The sequence below is a fragment of the Nannobrachium achirus genome (assembly GCF_963921795.1).
Source record: "Nannobrachium achirus genome assembly, chromosome: 19".
Lineage (NCBI taxonomy): Eukaryota > Metazoa > Chordata > Actinopteri > Myctophiformes > Myctophidae > Nannobrachium > Nannobrachium achirus.
The window spans coordinates 10,952,906-10,967,389 of NC_137826.1; the positions used below are offsets into that span (position 1 = coordinate 10,952,906).

The 14,484-nt window shown below is 43.7% G+C and overlaps 1 long non-coding RNA gene across 1 annotated transcript; it reads right to left on the minus strand.

Annotated features, from left to right (window-relative positions):
• Positions 1–1,434: 1,434 nt before the first annotated feature.
• Positions 1,435–6,226, minus strand: LOC308304545. The gene is made up of 3 exons (XR_013963070.1): positions 6,094–6,226; positions 1,926–2,040; positions 1,435–1,630 (listed from the first exon to the last, which is right to left on the minus strand). It is a non-coding gene; the product is annotated as an uncharacterized lncRNA (long non-coding RNA).
• Between the last annotated feature and the right edge of the window lie 8,258 nt (positions 6,227–14,484).

The following is a 14,484-nucleotide window of genomic DNA, read 5'->3' on the forward strand; positions in this document are numbered from 1 at the left end:
CGTAACCTCTTTCACCCTTGTGTCTCAATTTTGGGTATGTCCCCAAATGAACTAATTATTAAAAATAAATAAATGTCACACTCCCATAACAGTCAAAGTCATAAGCCCATAAGTCATAACCGAATCAATAATGCATTAATCAAATATCAAATGCCATGATATGATCTTAATCTTATCAAGAATCAACTTAATATGAACATCAATACAGGCAACTGTAAAATGGTAAAAGCCCAGATTATAATCATGTATCCGACCACAATAGAGTGGTGGCAGACCTTGTATTTCTGTAATAAAGGCTCACAAACAAGAGAAGTGTCTTTCTGTCATTTATTTGACTACACATGTACACTTGCAAGCGGTCACGCCACAAAAAGCTTAATGTAATGAATATATAATCATTATGAAAAAAGTGGTTTAAGGTGGACAGGAAAATCATTTTAAGAAAATGTTAAGAAACTATCGGTACAGAAATAAAGTAAGAGTATAAAAGCAAAGTCTCAATCCAGAATAAATGGTATTGAGCAAGGCTGACCAAGTTTTTCTTTTTTTTTCTCACACAATAAAAAACAACAACAACAATAATAAAAGAAAAAACATAATTGCATGATTAAAAATATACAATATCACATTAGTTACAAGGACGCAGTGATGGTAATAAAGAGATAAAGGAACCCCATATTTGCTGCTGGTTTCCTCCTTACATTGTATATAATATTTTCAGGAGTACAAAAGGAAGTTTTCAGATTTACAGTTTTGAAGAATACATGTTTTCCCAGCTGTGCCAGCCAGCCAAAGTTGTTTTAATGATATAGGCTATATTATCCAAAACAGCTCCACAGCAAAAGTAAATCAGAGACTTTGCATGTCTGGCAGTTTGGAGAATCATTATTCAACATTTTATGTAATCTATGTGGAGTATAATAGGTTCTATTAAAATGAGTTTGGATTATGAAAGTCTCAATGTCATCACTGATGCACCCCAAATTGCTTTACAGGCATATTGAGCCTGAGACCAGAGAACCACAGGAGATAATGCTTCAGTTTAACCCAGTACCATGTCTCTAAGCAAATAATCTCAGTTCTGACAGACATCAAACTCTTTGTTATGTTCTGTGTGTCATTATGAAATATTGTTCGGTCAGGAGCACTTTATGTTTTCAATTGCTAGTTTTAAAGTCATCATGATACGCGTTTTTAAAATGAATGATAAAGTAGGGTATGTTTCTAGGCTTTCTACTGGTTCTACCGAGTGAAGACCCACCCTCGCTGCGGTTTGCAGCCTATAACAGTCGTTTTCGTTTATTTTGGGACTGTAAGATGTGAGTTTATGTTCAAGGAATTATGTAAGAATTGCGGTTTTGTTTTACAGTGGTAACCTAAAAGCTGTTTGGCTCACTCCACACGTCTTGCATCAGTATTTGGAATTTACGGCTCAGTCGGAGTCATCGCCCCCAATATATAATTGGGAAATGGGAGTCAGTATGTCAATATGTCCACGATAATAAGGCCAGTATATCTCAACCAGCTTCTTGGCGCTTTCCAAATCATGAAACAGTGGTGAAACAGTGGGCTGTCCAGGCTCACAGAACTTCAAGTTGCATCTCATACGCCATGAATCAATATCCAGCGTCTAATTAACAAAAGAACAAAATATGGAATGAAACAGAATAGGTCAAGACAGAGTTTTCCAACTTTTACTACAGCAAATAATCTCTTCTGTATGTTCTGCTTTCCTTGTTCAAATAAAATGTGTACGTTATTGTGTGTGTGTGTGTGTGTGTGTGTGTGTGTGTGTGTGTGTGTGTGTGTGTGTGTGTGTGTGTGTATGCAATATCTTTCTTTTTATTAAAGAATATACGATAATAATATAATCTAATATATAATCTAATAATGTAGTATATCCTAATATAAGTGAGACTTAATACCTGTCCTTCTGGTAAGTGGAAAGCTACAGCCACATGATCCCATACATAGAACTGGTGTTGATCACAACGTAGGTGAGCCACCAGTGTTTTCTGTGGCGTAGGAACCAGCTGGTGACTGTTTATAGAGACAGAGAGGGAGAGAGGAAAGTGTAACATTATTCATTTACATTGATTTTTGTTAGGAGGGCCATTCAACTGCAGCAGCTGAATGGAATGTTTGGATTGGGGTCTGGTGCAACGCACAGGTTCTGAACCTGGTGAGAGCAGGTGAGGACCTGGTGAGACGTACCGGTAGGAGGAGCCCGGCCAGGAGTCAACCCATAGAGCCTAGTTCTTCCACGCGCCAGAATTGTACCCCCAATCCCGGCAGAGTAGTTCCAGTGCAGCACATTGAGTGACCCTGTCTTTCCCTAATAGGACTGATCGTGGATAGCTACTTGATCAACCCCGGCTGGGTCACCTGGGCGAGGGTGTATGATGTTGCGAGACCCGAAACACCCGTCGACCCCAGGCTACATCACTGATGATACGTCCCAGTTGCATCCTTGTGATGTTTTTTTACACTATTAGTTCTATTTATAGTGGCTCATAGGAATAGACTATGTGACAACCAGGAATAGTTTGGTGACCACCGGAGACTCGGTTGACGGCCGGAATTTAGACGGCACCCGGGAGCAGGTTGGGTTAGCGCCCCAGCCTATGTCTTCCGTGAGGAAGAAGCCCAACAAATCCACGGTGAGGCCTTTAGGAGGGCCATTCAACTGCAGCAGCTGAATGGAATGTTTGGATTGGGGTCTGGTGCAACGCACAGGTTCTGAACCTGGTGAGAGCAGGTGAGGACCTGGTGAGACGTAGGAGGAGCCCGGCCAGGAGTCAACCCATAGAGCCTAGTTCTTCCACGCGCCAGAATTGTACCCCCAATCAGGTTCAGGTTCAGGTTCAGGTTTATTAGTCACATGCATATCCATACAGGTACAGACATACAATGAAATGCTTGTGCCAGGAGCACTCTCAGCCTTATTACACACAAAAACATCAACCCACAACAACAAGACAACAACAAGTCACCCAAGACAACCCAAAAACAACAAAAACCATACAGTGTAACAGTGTACAGTTTAAAAACTGCGTACAGTGCACATGACTACCTAGGTCTCGCTTTCATCTCTTCGTTAAGCAGCCTGATTGCTTGAGCATAAAAACTATTACTGAGACGGGTGGTGTGCGATGAGATGCTCTGGTAACGTTTTTTGGATGGGAGGAGATAGAACAGGGAATGGGCGGGATGACTGCTGTCCTTTGAGATGTTCTCTGTCTTTTTCTTACAGCGTGTGTTATAGATTGTGTGTAGCTGTGGTAATTCTGTGCCAATGATTTTGGCAGCTCTCTTCACAATTCTCTGTAACTGTTTACTGTCTTGAACAGTCACGTTACCAAACCACACTGTGATGCATCCTGTCAAAACACTTTCTATGGTACAGCGATAGAAATTTACAAGAGCCTTGGTGCTCAGGCCAAATCTCCTGAGGCGCCTCAGAAAGTACAATCGCTGCTGCGCTTTCTTAAGGATACCTTTGCTGACCATGTGAGTGAGTTTGTTATGTGAACACCCAGGAATTTGAAACTGTCCACTATGTCTACAGGTGAACCATTTATGGTTAAGGGACTGTGATTGACTTTAGACTTCCTAAAGTCAACGATGATCTCTTTTGTTTTACTAACATTTAGAGAGAGATTGTTATTCTGGCACCATAGGGTTAGCTCTTCAATTTCCCTCCTATAGGCCCTCTCATCATCGTTGGATATTAGTCCTATAACTGTGGTGTCATCTGCAAACTTGAGAATAGAATTATTGCCACACCTGGCAACACAATCATAGGTGAACAGACTATACAACAAGGGACAGAGGCAGCAGCCCTGGGGCGCTCCAGTCCTGGTCAATATCTTAGATGAATGCTTGTTCCCTATTCGTACAGATTGTGGCCTGCCTGTCAAAAAGTCAAACAGCCAGTTGCAGATACTACTGCCAAGACCAAGACCCCTGAGTTTCAACACAAGCTTAGATGGTACAATCGTGTTAAAGGCAGAGCTATAATCTATGAAGAGTAGTCTGACATAAGAGTTCTTTTTCTCCAGATGTTTCAAGGCAATGTGTAGTGCGAGAGAAATAGCATCATCGACTGATCTATTAGCACAGTATGCAAACTGTAGTGGATCAGTATTGGCAGGGATAATGTGCGTTATATGTGATATAACCATTTTTTCCAGACAATCCCGGCAGAGTAGTTCCAGTGCAGCACATTGAGTGACCCTGTCTTTCCTGCATCCTTGTGATGTTTTTTTTGGAGCTGTGTGCAGCTCCCTATACGTGGCTGTGTGGGTCTGTGTGTCTGTGTGTCTGTCTGTGTGTGTGTATGTAGCCTGACTTCGCCGCGTAACTAGTGCCGCACCATTTACGCCACTCGCGCAATATATACATCAAAATGTGCGGCTCGGCCGGGAATGGTGTTCTATTGCCTTTCGTTCCGATCCGCCTTACCATGCCGACGTAATCGGCAAAAAACGACGCTTAATTGTCCCCATTGACTTATAATGGGACAATGCAAGAAATCACTTTCAAGTATTTTTCTCTCGTAAACCATAGGAGCTACAGTTTCAAACCTCGGAGAGGAGATTCATAATGATTTTAAGAATGAATCGAAAAATAATTACATCACTCGGCCTCATGGTGGCGCTATAACGGCCCACTTTACGTTTTTCCCCGTAACTCTTGAACCGTAGATCGGAAAATTAAAATTCTTTTTTCCCTGGATTCCTTGGGTCAAGACGCATCTCCCCATATAGGCCACGCCCATGCGCCAGGATAGATTTTCCGCCATCTTGAATTTTCTCCAAAACACACTTTTTGCTCCTTTTACATGATCTACACACACACACACACACACACACACACACACACACACACACACACACACACACACACACACACACACACACACACACACACACACACACACACACACACACACACACACACACACACACACACACAGCTCCACTTCACACGGGTGTGATTTTTTACACTATTTGTTACTTTCACTTTCCCTCAAACACAATTCATTGATCCGCTCAATAAATATCTCACCCGATTCCAAGGGGCTCATGAGAAAAGACCACAAAATTGCCCCACTCTCACTTGTAGTTAAACAAATGGCCCATGCAGAGCTATAAATGTTACCCGGTCAGACTGACGCTGGAGTAGCAAATTCTAAATTAGTGGAATACTTTTAGTCTAACCTATTAGTACAGCTATACATAATATTAGACAGTAAATAAATCCATGTTAATTGCGATAGTAGTTTGCAGTGGAAACCGACACATCTTGTCCACGTGTCTGTCTGTCTGTATGTCACACCTGATACTGTGGTTCCCCTGACACATCACTATGACATCACAGGCTCAGAGCAGGGATAACGCCTGATACTGTGGTTCCCCTGACACTTCACTGTGACATCACAGGTGACATCACAGTCAGATACTCAGAGCAGGGATCTCCATATATGGGCATAAACAGGTGACATCACAGTGGTGTGGCTGGTTCAGACAGGGATCTCCATGTATGGGTATACCATGTATTGTATGTTGTGATGTCATGGGAACCACTCTAACAGAATTCCTTTTATGCCCATACATGGAGATCCCTGATGTCATCAATATTAAGCCCATGTCTAACAGGACTTCATATGGGAATGCCCAAATATGGAGGAAGACAGCCCATATCTGTGTGGCTGGTTCAGACAGGGATCTCCATGTATGGGCATAAAATGGATTGTATGTATGATGTCAGATGTGATAGACAGATTTTCACATAACGAATAACATAGTAAGCATGTTTGGGGTCTCACAGCATATCTACATATATAGTACATGGATCTCAATATATGGGTAACTGGTCCGATATACATCACTGGACAGACAGTCAAGACATGGCACGACCTCGGTCGCTATGTCTCCCTGAGGCGTCTTACTAGTAATATATTTCTATTTTCACACACACACACACACACACACACACACACACACACACACACACACACACACACACACACACACACACACACACACACACACACACACACACACACACACACACACAGTATAGGTCTACCTGTGTGTCTCACACATGGCTTCAGGTCTCCAGATGATTTGGCCATCCTTGTAGGCACACACTGCATCTGGGCTGTCATCCAACAGAGAGTACTCCTTAAAGTGGTTGTTGTAATCGTCACTATGGACCAACAAAGAGTACATCACCTCCTGTTTGTACATGACCGTTTCATAAACACGCAGAACTGGTTCTGCAAACCTGCAGCAAACCTGTGAAGGGGAAAATAATATGGTAAATCAATGTCCAAAACTGTTACTTTTTAGGAAATGTGATTGTGATCCAATGTAGTTATTATTTAGTCACACTCCCTTTATAATACTTTTAATGGTTCAATATTTATAAATAACTTCAAAGGAAAGCATCACTACTGTCTCTGGAGGGGTTCAGGGTATATTGGGTGCAGATTCAGATAATAAGTAAGTATAGAAGAATGTACAATCGCACCCCATTTTTGTTAGCCTCTATACACAGTTAACCTCGCCTACCAGGCTTTCTCCCGGGAGAGAGCCTGGTGTTCGTTCACAACAGACCGTTTAGTTTCCGCCTAAAGCGCGGAAACCACTAGAAGAAGTGGCGTCGCTTTGATTTGGTTCCCCCCGTTTGTTTCCCCAATCCCTTTTAAAATGCTGGCGTAGCCTACGTAGTCTTGCCAGTCGCTACGAGTTGGATTAAAAGATGCACATACCAAACGAATTTTTCGAAAGCAAGACTACGCCTCATCAAGGTGTTTATTAGGTCGGCCCTAAAAGTATGTCCTTTGGTGCAGGGGAATATTTTGGGTTAAAACTGAATCCGGTTGATAGTTGAGGCCAAAGTGTAGTCCGTCTAGGACTACAACATGACGTAAAGTGGTTTCCGCTCCCGACCGGATCAAACCCCGTAAAGTGAACCCACCGAGCATTTTTAGGTCTATTAGACGTCTATTAGACGTCTATATGTCACCTAGACAACGCGTCTAGAAATGGTTTAAAAATGGTCTAGAAATGGAAATTTATTAGACGACTATATTTAGACTAGACGTCTAATAGACGTCTAATAGACGTCTAAGTTTATACCTGGGTCTAAATTTAGACGTCTAATAGACGTCTATATTTAGACCTTAACGGCCAGCCAAAAGGCTGTCAAAAGTAGTGAAAAACTGATTGTCTCACTACCTCGGGTGCTTTAGTTCTGTTCTGATGCTCTGCTCCATGGGTATTTGAACATAATAGATTGTGACATTATCATTGACATTGTGAGTGGGATTCGAACTTACTACCTCTGGTGCTTTATTCCTGTACTCATCCTCTGCTCCACTGGAACCTGTTAGTTAAAATGGGTGTTTCGTCCTATTTGAATATGACATCATTGACAACATGAGTAGGATTTGAGAGGCCTTCGCTGCTCGACTCGAATCCGACTCCAGGGCCTCGGCCTCGGACCGCAGAGTCCGGGGACCCCCGCTCGGGGACCACCTCCAGGGACCCCCGGTCGGGGACCACCTCCAGGGACTCCTGGCGATATGACCGTGGACCTGGGGATATGGCTATGGAGAACCAGGCGGGCCGCCGCTCCGCTCCTGTCTGACTTTGGGGCCTCGGCCTGGGGCCGCAGAGTGGCTGGGGACCCCCGGGGACCCCCAGGGACCCCCTGGCGGCACCGCCAAAGAGCTAAAAAATGGCAAAACTCGGGCTAGGAGCGGCCGGGAGAGCCGGGGCCGGTACCCACACGTCCGCCTCGGCGCCCCGTAGCCGGCCGCGTGTAGAGCGCCGCCTATTGGCAGAACCCCGCCACTGCAGCACGCATAAAATGGCATAACTCGGGCTAGGAGCAGCCGGGAGAGCCGGGGGTGGTACCCACGCGTTGGCCTCTGCGCCCCAGAGCATGCCCCAGAGCATGCCGCTCGACCCCCGCCACTGCAGCCAGCTAAAAAGGCCGTAACTCGGCCCCCGTGTGACCGGGAGGAACGGGGCTGGCACCCAGGGGGTCCCCGGGGGCAGGGCCACCCCGGGGCCCCCCGGAGTTCCGGGGACCCCCTGGAAATAAATATGGAAAAATAGCCAAAAGTAGGCGATCTACAAGCCAATGCTCCACTCCACGCGGCGTGGCCCGGCCGGGTAGGGGTCCGCTTCTCAGGGGGGGTTCTCTGGGGGTCCCTGGCAGCCCATGGAGCGCCGGTGCCCCGCCACGCCGTTCGCGGGCCCCAGGAGAAAATGTAAAAAATAAACATGGGAAAATGAGCCTAAGTGTAGCGGTTGAACGCGCTCCGAGCTCCAGGCTTTCTCCGACCGCAGCTCCACTGCCGTGCGGATTCGAACCAGGCGCCCACGCGTCCGGCTCGCCGCCCCGGACCCGGCCGGGGGCTCCACACATTCTGGCCGGGTGCCGGTGCACAACTAGGCCGACGCTCCTCCAGGGGGGCCTTCCAGTGGTCCCTAGCCGACAACCGAGCGCCGGGGCCAGGCCAGGCATTCCAGGGACCCCCCGGGGGAACCAGGCTGGTCCCGAGTACCCACTTTAGCTGTATTGATGAATAGCTATTAAAATGATTTTATTTAATCAATATATATTGAATAGGCACACGAGGAGCACTTTATAGACACGAGCTGTTTCCGGCTTCATTTATTTTTCTTAAAACAACAAATAAAAAGGTTATTTAAAATAATTCTAACGTGGTATAATTATAGATGTGGATTAAACGTCTAAATGAGGTAAACGGTAAATGGATCAATATTGATCCATAACGGGCCATTGAAAATAGTGAAAATCAAGGTTATCGGCGGGGTTCGAACTGACAATCTCTGGCTTACAAGTCCCAAGCACAGTCCACTGAGCCATCAATGCAGACATGTTAGTATTGTCTTTCTGGCCCTATTAGAAGGTGACGTTGCCCACCTGTGCTCATGTTGAGGAAACTAAAGGTATTGATAGGCGCAGCATAAGCCTATCGATTACAATTATTTTGTTTAATCAATGAGACTCACACCACCTGTGTTAATTTTAGGGTAGTACACATTGTTGAGGAAACTAATTGTATTGATAGGCGCATAAGCCTATATCATTCTATCAGTTTTTTTTAGTTTTTTTTATTATTATTATTATTATTATTATTCCCAAAGATCTTTCTTCATATTCACATACAAAAAAGAAAGTAGAGTTCAAAATTAAAATATAAGGAAAGTTAAAAAAGTTAAAGTACCTTTTGTTTAATGAATGCATAGCCGGACCACCTGCTATACCTCTGCGGACCACTAGTGGTCCACGTACCACCGGTTGAAAACAAATGACTTATATAATGGTCTAAACATAGACGTTGAAAAGCGGTATAAGTATAATAGACGTGTACATCTAGACGGATACCTTATATTGACGAATGACTGTTATTTGGAGATCATTCTGCAACGTGCAGTTATTTTTTTAATTATATATTTATTGAAATATGGATTAAGTTTAATCGTCTAAATTTGGTCTAGATATAGACGTTGATACGCGGTATTGATTTAGACGTCTAAATCACGGCTAAATCTAATCTATACTTTAAATTGACCAGCGCATGTTATTATTATTATAGTCCAATACTAGGAGATCAGTTATGCAGCTTACTGTAGTTTTTTTGATAAATAGTTATTGAATTGTGGGGAAAAAAGGCAAAGTCTAATTTCGGTCTAAATATAGACATAAGCTAGACGGTTGAAATTACGTCTAGAAAAAAACTAGACGTCTAATATCCGTCTATTGCTCAGTGGGAAGTGATCCCAGACTAATACACAGTAGAGTGAGTAGAACCTAGGTAAACCGAGAGACATATAGGTCTACTGCTAATAAATCTAGCCTGGCTCCAGCCAATAGACCCGCCCACTCTCTGAGTGAACTGCCCCAGCGTAGAGTCTGAAATCAGGCTACTGCTAATCTAGGAAAGCCTGGTGAGGCGAGGTTACTGCTAATCTACTACAAACTCACAACGCGTCCCAGGCTTTTACTGGCTACTTTTACTTTTGGTTTAGGCAGAGGCTGCTATACTAGCACAAATACATGTTGATACCAATACTTTCGTACTTTGTCTTTTTCTCAAGTACGCTACATTTTGAATTCCAGACTTTCACTTGTAACACAGTAGCCTACTTCTTCCACCACGGAAGCTCTGTGCGTTGCTTTATTCTAGGCCTACCTGCTTTTTGTACTCCCCCAGCAGCTCCTCCAGGGGGAAAGTTAAGCGAAAAGAGCCGTATCTGGATGTGTCCAGGAAAGCAGGCGAGGTGGCAAACTTCGTCAAAAAGCCCTTCTGTTCTGCCTTTTGTTCCCCTGTCCTGTCTGGAAAGGTGCGATCCAGAAGACGCTCCTCAGCCGAGTGCATGTCCTCATATTGCACAGAGAGGCTCCACCAGAGTAGGTCCTCGCGGTGTGGATCTTTAGGATCCCGTTGTCCATCAGGATCTTCCCAGGACGGTGCGTGGAACCCCGAGTCATACTCACCGTGCACTATCTCAAATAGCGCATTAGTGTCATGGCTCAGATGTAGCCATAAATTATAACTTCCAGTAGAGGGTGCTAATATGCGGAGGTTACGTCTCTCCTGGAGTTATAACGCAGAGTAAAATAGCTCTCGCTGGTTGAGCCTCCATGTCCCTAATCGCCTCAAAACATGTTTAAATCATGAAGTTGCTCAACTCGTCGTCGAAACAGCTTTATATCTACCGATGAGCCCACTCGTTGGCATGTGTTAGTCCATATGTTTCTAATAAATTAATGTTTACTAAAACTTCTCTGAGACTCGCGTTTCCTCGTCGGAATGTTTCCGCATACAGAGCGCTTCAGAACTACAGAACGTTGGAATACTTCCGCATACAAAAACGTCATGTCCTAGTATGAGCAAATCGCAACGGCGATCAACGTCACGTGATATGTAGCCTCGCGTAGCCAGGCTTTTACTCATCTCGCGTGATATGTTCGGCCATTTTACCCAAGCAGTTCAAAAACAAGGAAAGCGATGAGACTCAAAGACGTTTTAGTAAACATTAATTTATTAGAAACATATGGACTAACACATGCCAACGAGTGGGCTCATCGGTAGATATAAAGCTGTTTCGACGATGAGGTGAGCAACTTCATGATTTAAACATGTTTTGAGGCGATTAGGGACATGGAGGCTCAACCAGCGAGAGCTATTTTACTCTGCGTTATAACTCCAGGAGAGACGTAACCTCCGCATATTAGCACCCTCTACTGGAAGTTATAATTTATGGCTAGCTCAGATGAGAGACATGAAACTCCGGCCGGGGGTAAAGTGGGATGTTTTCTTTGAATATGTAATTGTTATCTTTGCCTGTGCGCTGGAGCTCCTTTTTCAGCTCTGTCAACTTTAAATGTTTGCCCCTGACGAAGATCTCTCTGTGTCCTCTTTTGTTCTCACGTTCATCCATGCTGAAGTTCAAGTCTGACACTGACTGGTGGCAGCCTGGCAGGACAGGACAACTCGAAAATGTGCCTCAGTTAGTTGAGTCAGTTCCCTGAGTTTCGATTTAGAGTAAACTCACTAGTCTGATGTGCGGCGCGCAGAATGAGTTGTAGAGAGGGGGCGTGGGGCATATGTCCGTTAGTGAGATAGATGGGAGGAGTTTGAGCATTGCACATGTGTCACAGTCTGGTACTCTATGCACAAGTTTCCGCGGGAGTTTACTGGAGACTATCAGGACCAAACTTCCGGGTTTAACAGCAGACATACAAGCTCACGTCGCGTCGCAGATGCAACCCAAATGTGTTTTTAAAAAAACTTTAAATTGCAGGCATAAAAGTTATTTACTTTTGTTCTACTCACTCTCAACCTTATGGAAATACATTTTGTTTTTAGATATTTTATTGGAATCAGACTTTATTCAGCAGTTTGTTGTACTTGTGCCTAAAATCGTCATATGGTGTGACATGAAAATAATTGTTCATAAAATGAAAATGGAGTACATCTTTCTTAAGTTACTCACTTTATCAAAGTCCCCGTTTTCTTTAACTGCTTTTATTATATTTTGACTCTTGCTTGGCAATGTAAAAAGATGTTTTCTCATGTCAATAAGCCAATAAATCACCTTTGAATTGTATTTGAATTGTGTGCCATTACTTTTTGCATAGCTTTTCGGCGTCAAGCCTTTCTCAGCGTGGGAGGAACTTATCAAGATAATATCAAATATAATAATAAAACAAAGCTTCCGATTGTTACCCTAATAGTGATGGTTGGTTTAATTGTCTGGCTGTCATTGCCTGCGCAGTGGGCACAGTGGGCACAGTCAGATATAGACAGGCTACAGGGGGCGCCGCTGCAGCTGCCGCGCTTTATTGGACATAAAACATTTTTAAATATATGGGCAACCTCACTTAAAAGGGGGGCACCCTCAGCCATTATGGGCACCAGCCGGCCCTGAGTCTGACACTGGTGGCAGCCTGGCAGGACAGGACAAGTCGAAAATGCGCCTCAGTTCCCTGAGTTTCGATTTAGAGTAGCCTCGCCCTCACTAGAGTCATTGAAGTGATATGAATAGAATGAGTGAGAATGAAATGAGCGGCGCGCAGAATGAGTCAATAAGCTGTGTAGAGAGCATAGAGTGGTAAAGAATGGCGTGGGGCAGAGCCTTCTACCTTCGGACTCTGGCGTGGGGCATATGTCCGTTAGTGAGATAGATGGGAGGAGTTTGAGCATAGACCGTGGACCAGGGGTTTTCCTTCTTGGGTCTTGGCCCCTCTTCTGCTGCTCTGCTCCTGCTCTCACAGACTCACACTTGAGTTTTGCAGACAGAGATCTCTTTCTCTGATAGTATTTGTATTGAAGTAGACCTAAATATGTTCATCATTGCATGTGATATTTTATAACTGAATCCTGACCACATTATGTTTTGCTTTGCCAGCTTTGGTAACTGCTTGCCTACTAACCAAGGCCATTGTGTTTGTGTATTTCAGGGTCAGACAGAGAATGTGCTGTAATCAGAACTTGATAAGGGCCCAGGAGGGGAAGGGCCGGACGCTTATAGTTTAAACAGTCTGTCTCGGTATCTTTTACTTCCAGATGCCTCGAGCTGAAAGCAACTTAACAGCTTTGCAAGTACGGTATTCAATAAAATTCACAAACAGACAGCTTCTTGCAAGTTGTTTATTTCTCAAACCATTCTAGTGATAGGCTATCATACGATTTTAGCCACATCCGTGCCCACTTGACCTGTATTCATGTTGTGTCCTGTCTTTTCCTATAAACCACTTCTCTTTGATTCTCTTTGAGTTCAAGGAAAGATGTGAAGAACAATTCATTCTTCACTTGTGTATGCAGTATTATCAATTATATTTTAGAAACAACCCCTAGTATGCATGTATCACTATTATTTTATGATTTTTATACCTTTTTTTCCCCCTATGATAGTAACCAAACCTATTGCTGGTCGAAGGTTTCAGACTATGTGACCTCAACTACAGAGGAGATTGAGGTGAGATGCTGGTTGGAAACGTATCAGCTTGTAATTCACTTGTTTTGGTGTGGTATGAAACCAGAGGTTTTCTGTCAATCCCTCGCAGCTCTCCTCGCTTCCCGTCTGATAAATCCTCTTGAATTACATTGAAACAGAAATGAATTTAATAAAAAACTGTAAAAGTAACTGAACACACTGCTGCAGCAGATAATTGACTTTAATATCTCAAGGAAATGTATAGACTATTTTTTCTTCTTGCCATTCACACACACACGCACGCACGCACGCACACACACACACACACACACACACACACACACACACACACACACACACACACACACACACACACACACACACACACACACACACACACGTGAAGACTGTTGTCTTCATGTCTGCCATCTACTGTTCTCTCTTCATGGGGATCTTCCTCACAACACTGATCAAATACCTGATAATCAAGATAACCCAGCAGGAGTGTCGATGAGAAGACTTTTCTCACCTCTGGACTCTGCTGAGCCTTTTGTGGCTCTCTTTATTCTTTTTAGTGCATGGATGTTGCTATTTCATGTACACTTCATTTCTGTATACCAAACAAGTGAATCATTTCAGTTACTAAAAGTTGTGATAACTGTAACACTAACACAGCACATGCAGAAGATATTGCAACATTAACTACCTCATGTTTTAATATTTCCCTGGCATGATTAGACTTCAATGGTTGATTGAAGAGTTTATTAGCAGTTTTTAATAGAAAAAGGTACAGTTTCATGACAACACAAATCACTGATACAAGGTCAACGAAATGGAGATCCTAGTAAGCTTCACGGCTTATTTACACAGGAACCACATCATATAACATTGAAAGGTGGTTTTTCAGGATTGTCGAAGCCTGAAATGTGAATATAAGGCCTAGTTTGATTGACTAGAGAGAAACTCCTATGCATAGGGGAAAGTCCTGTTCTGG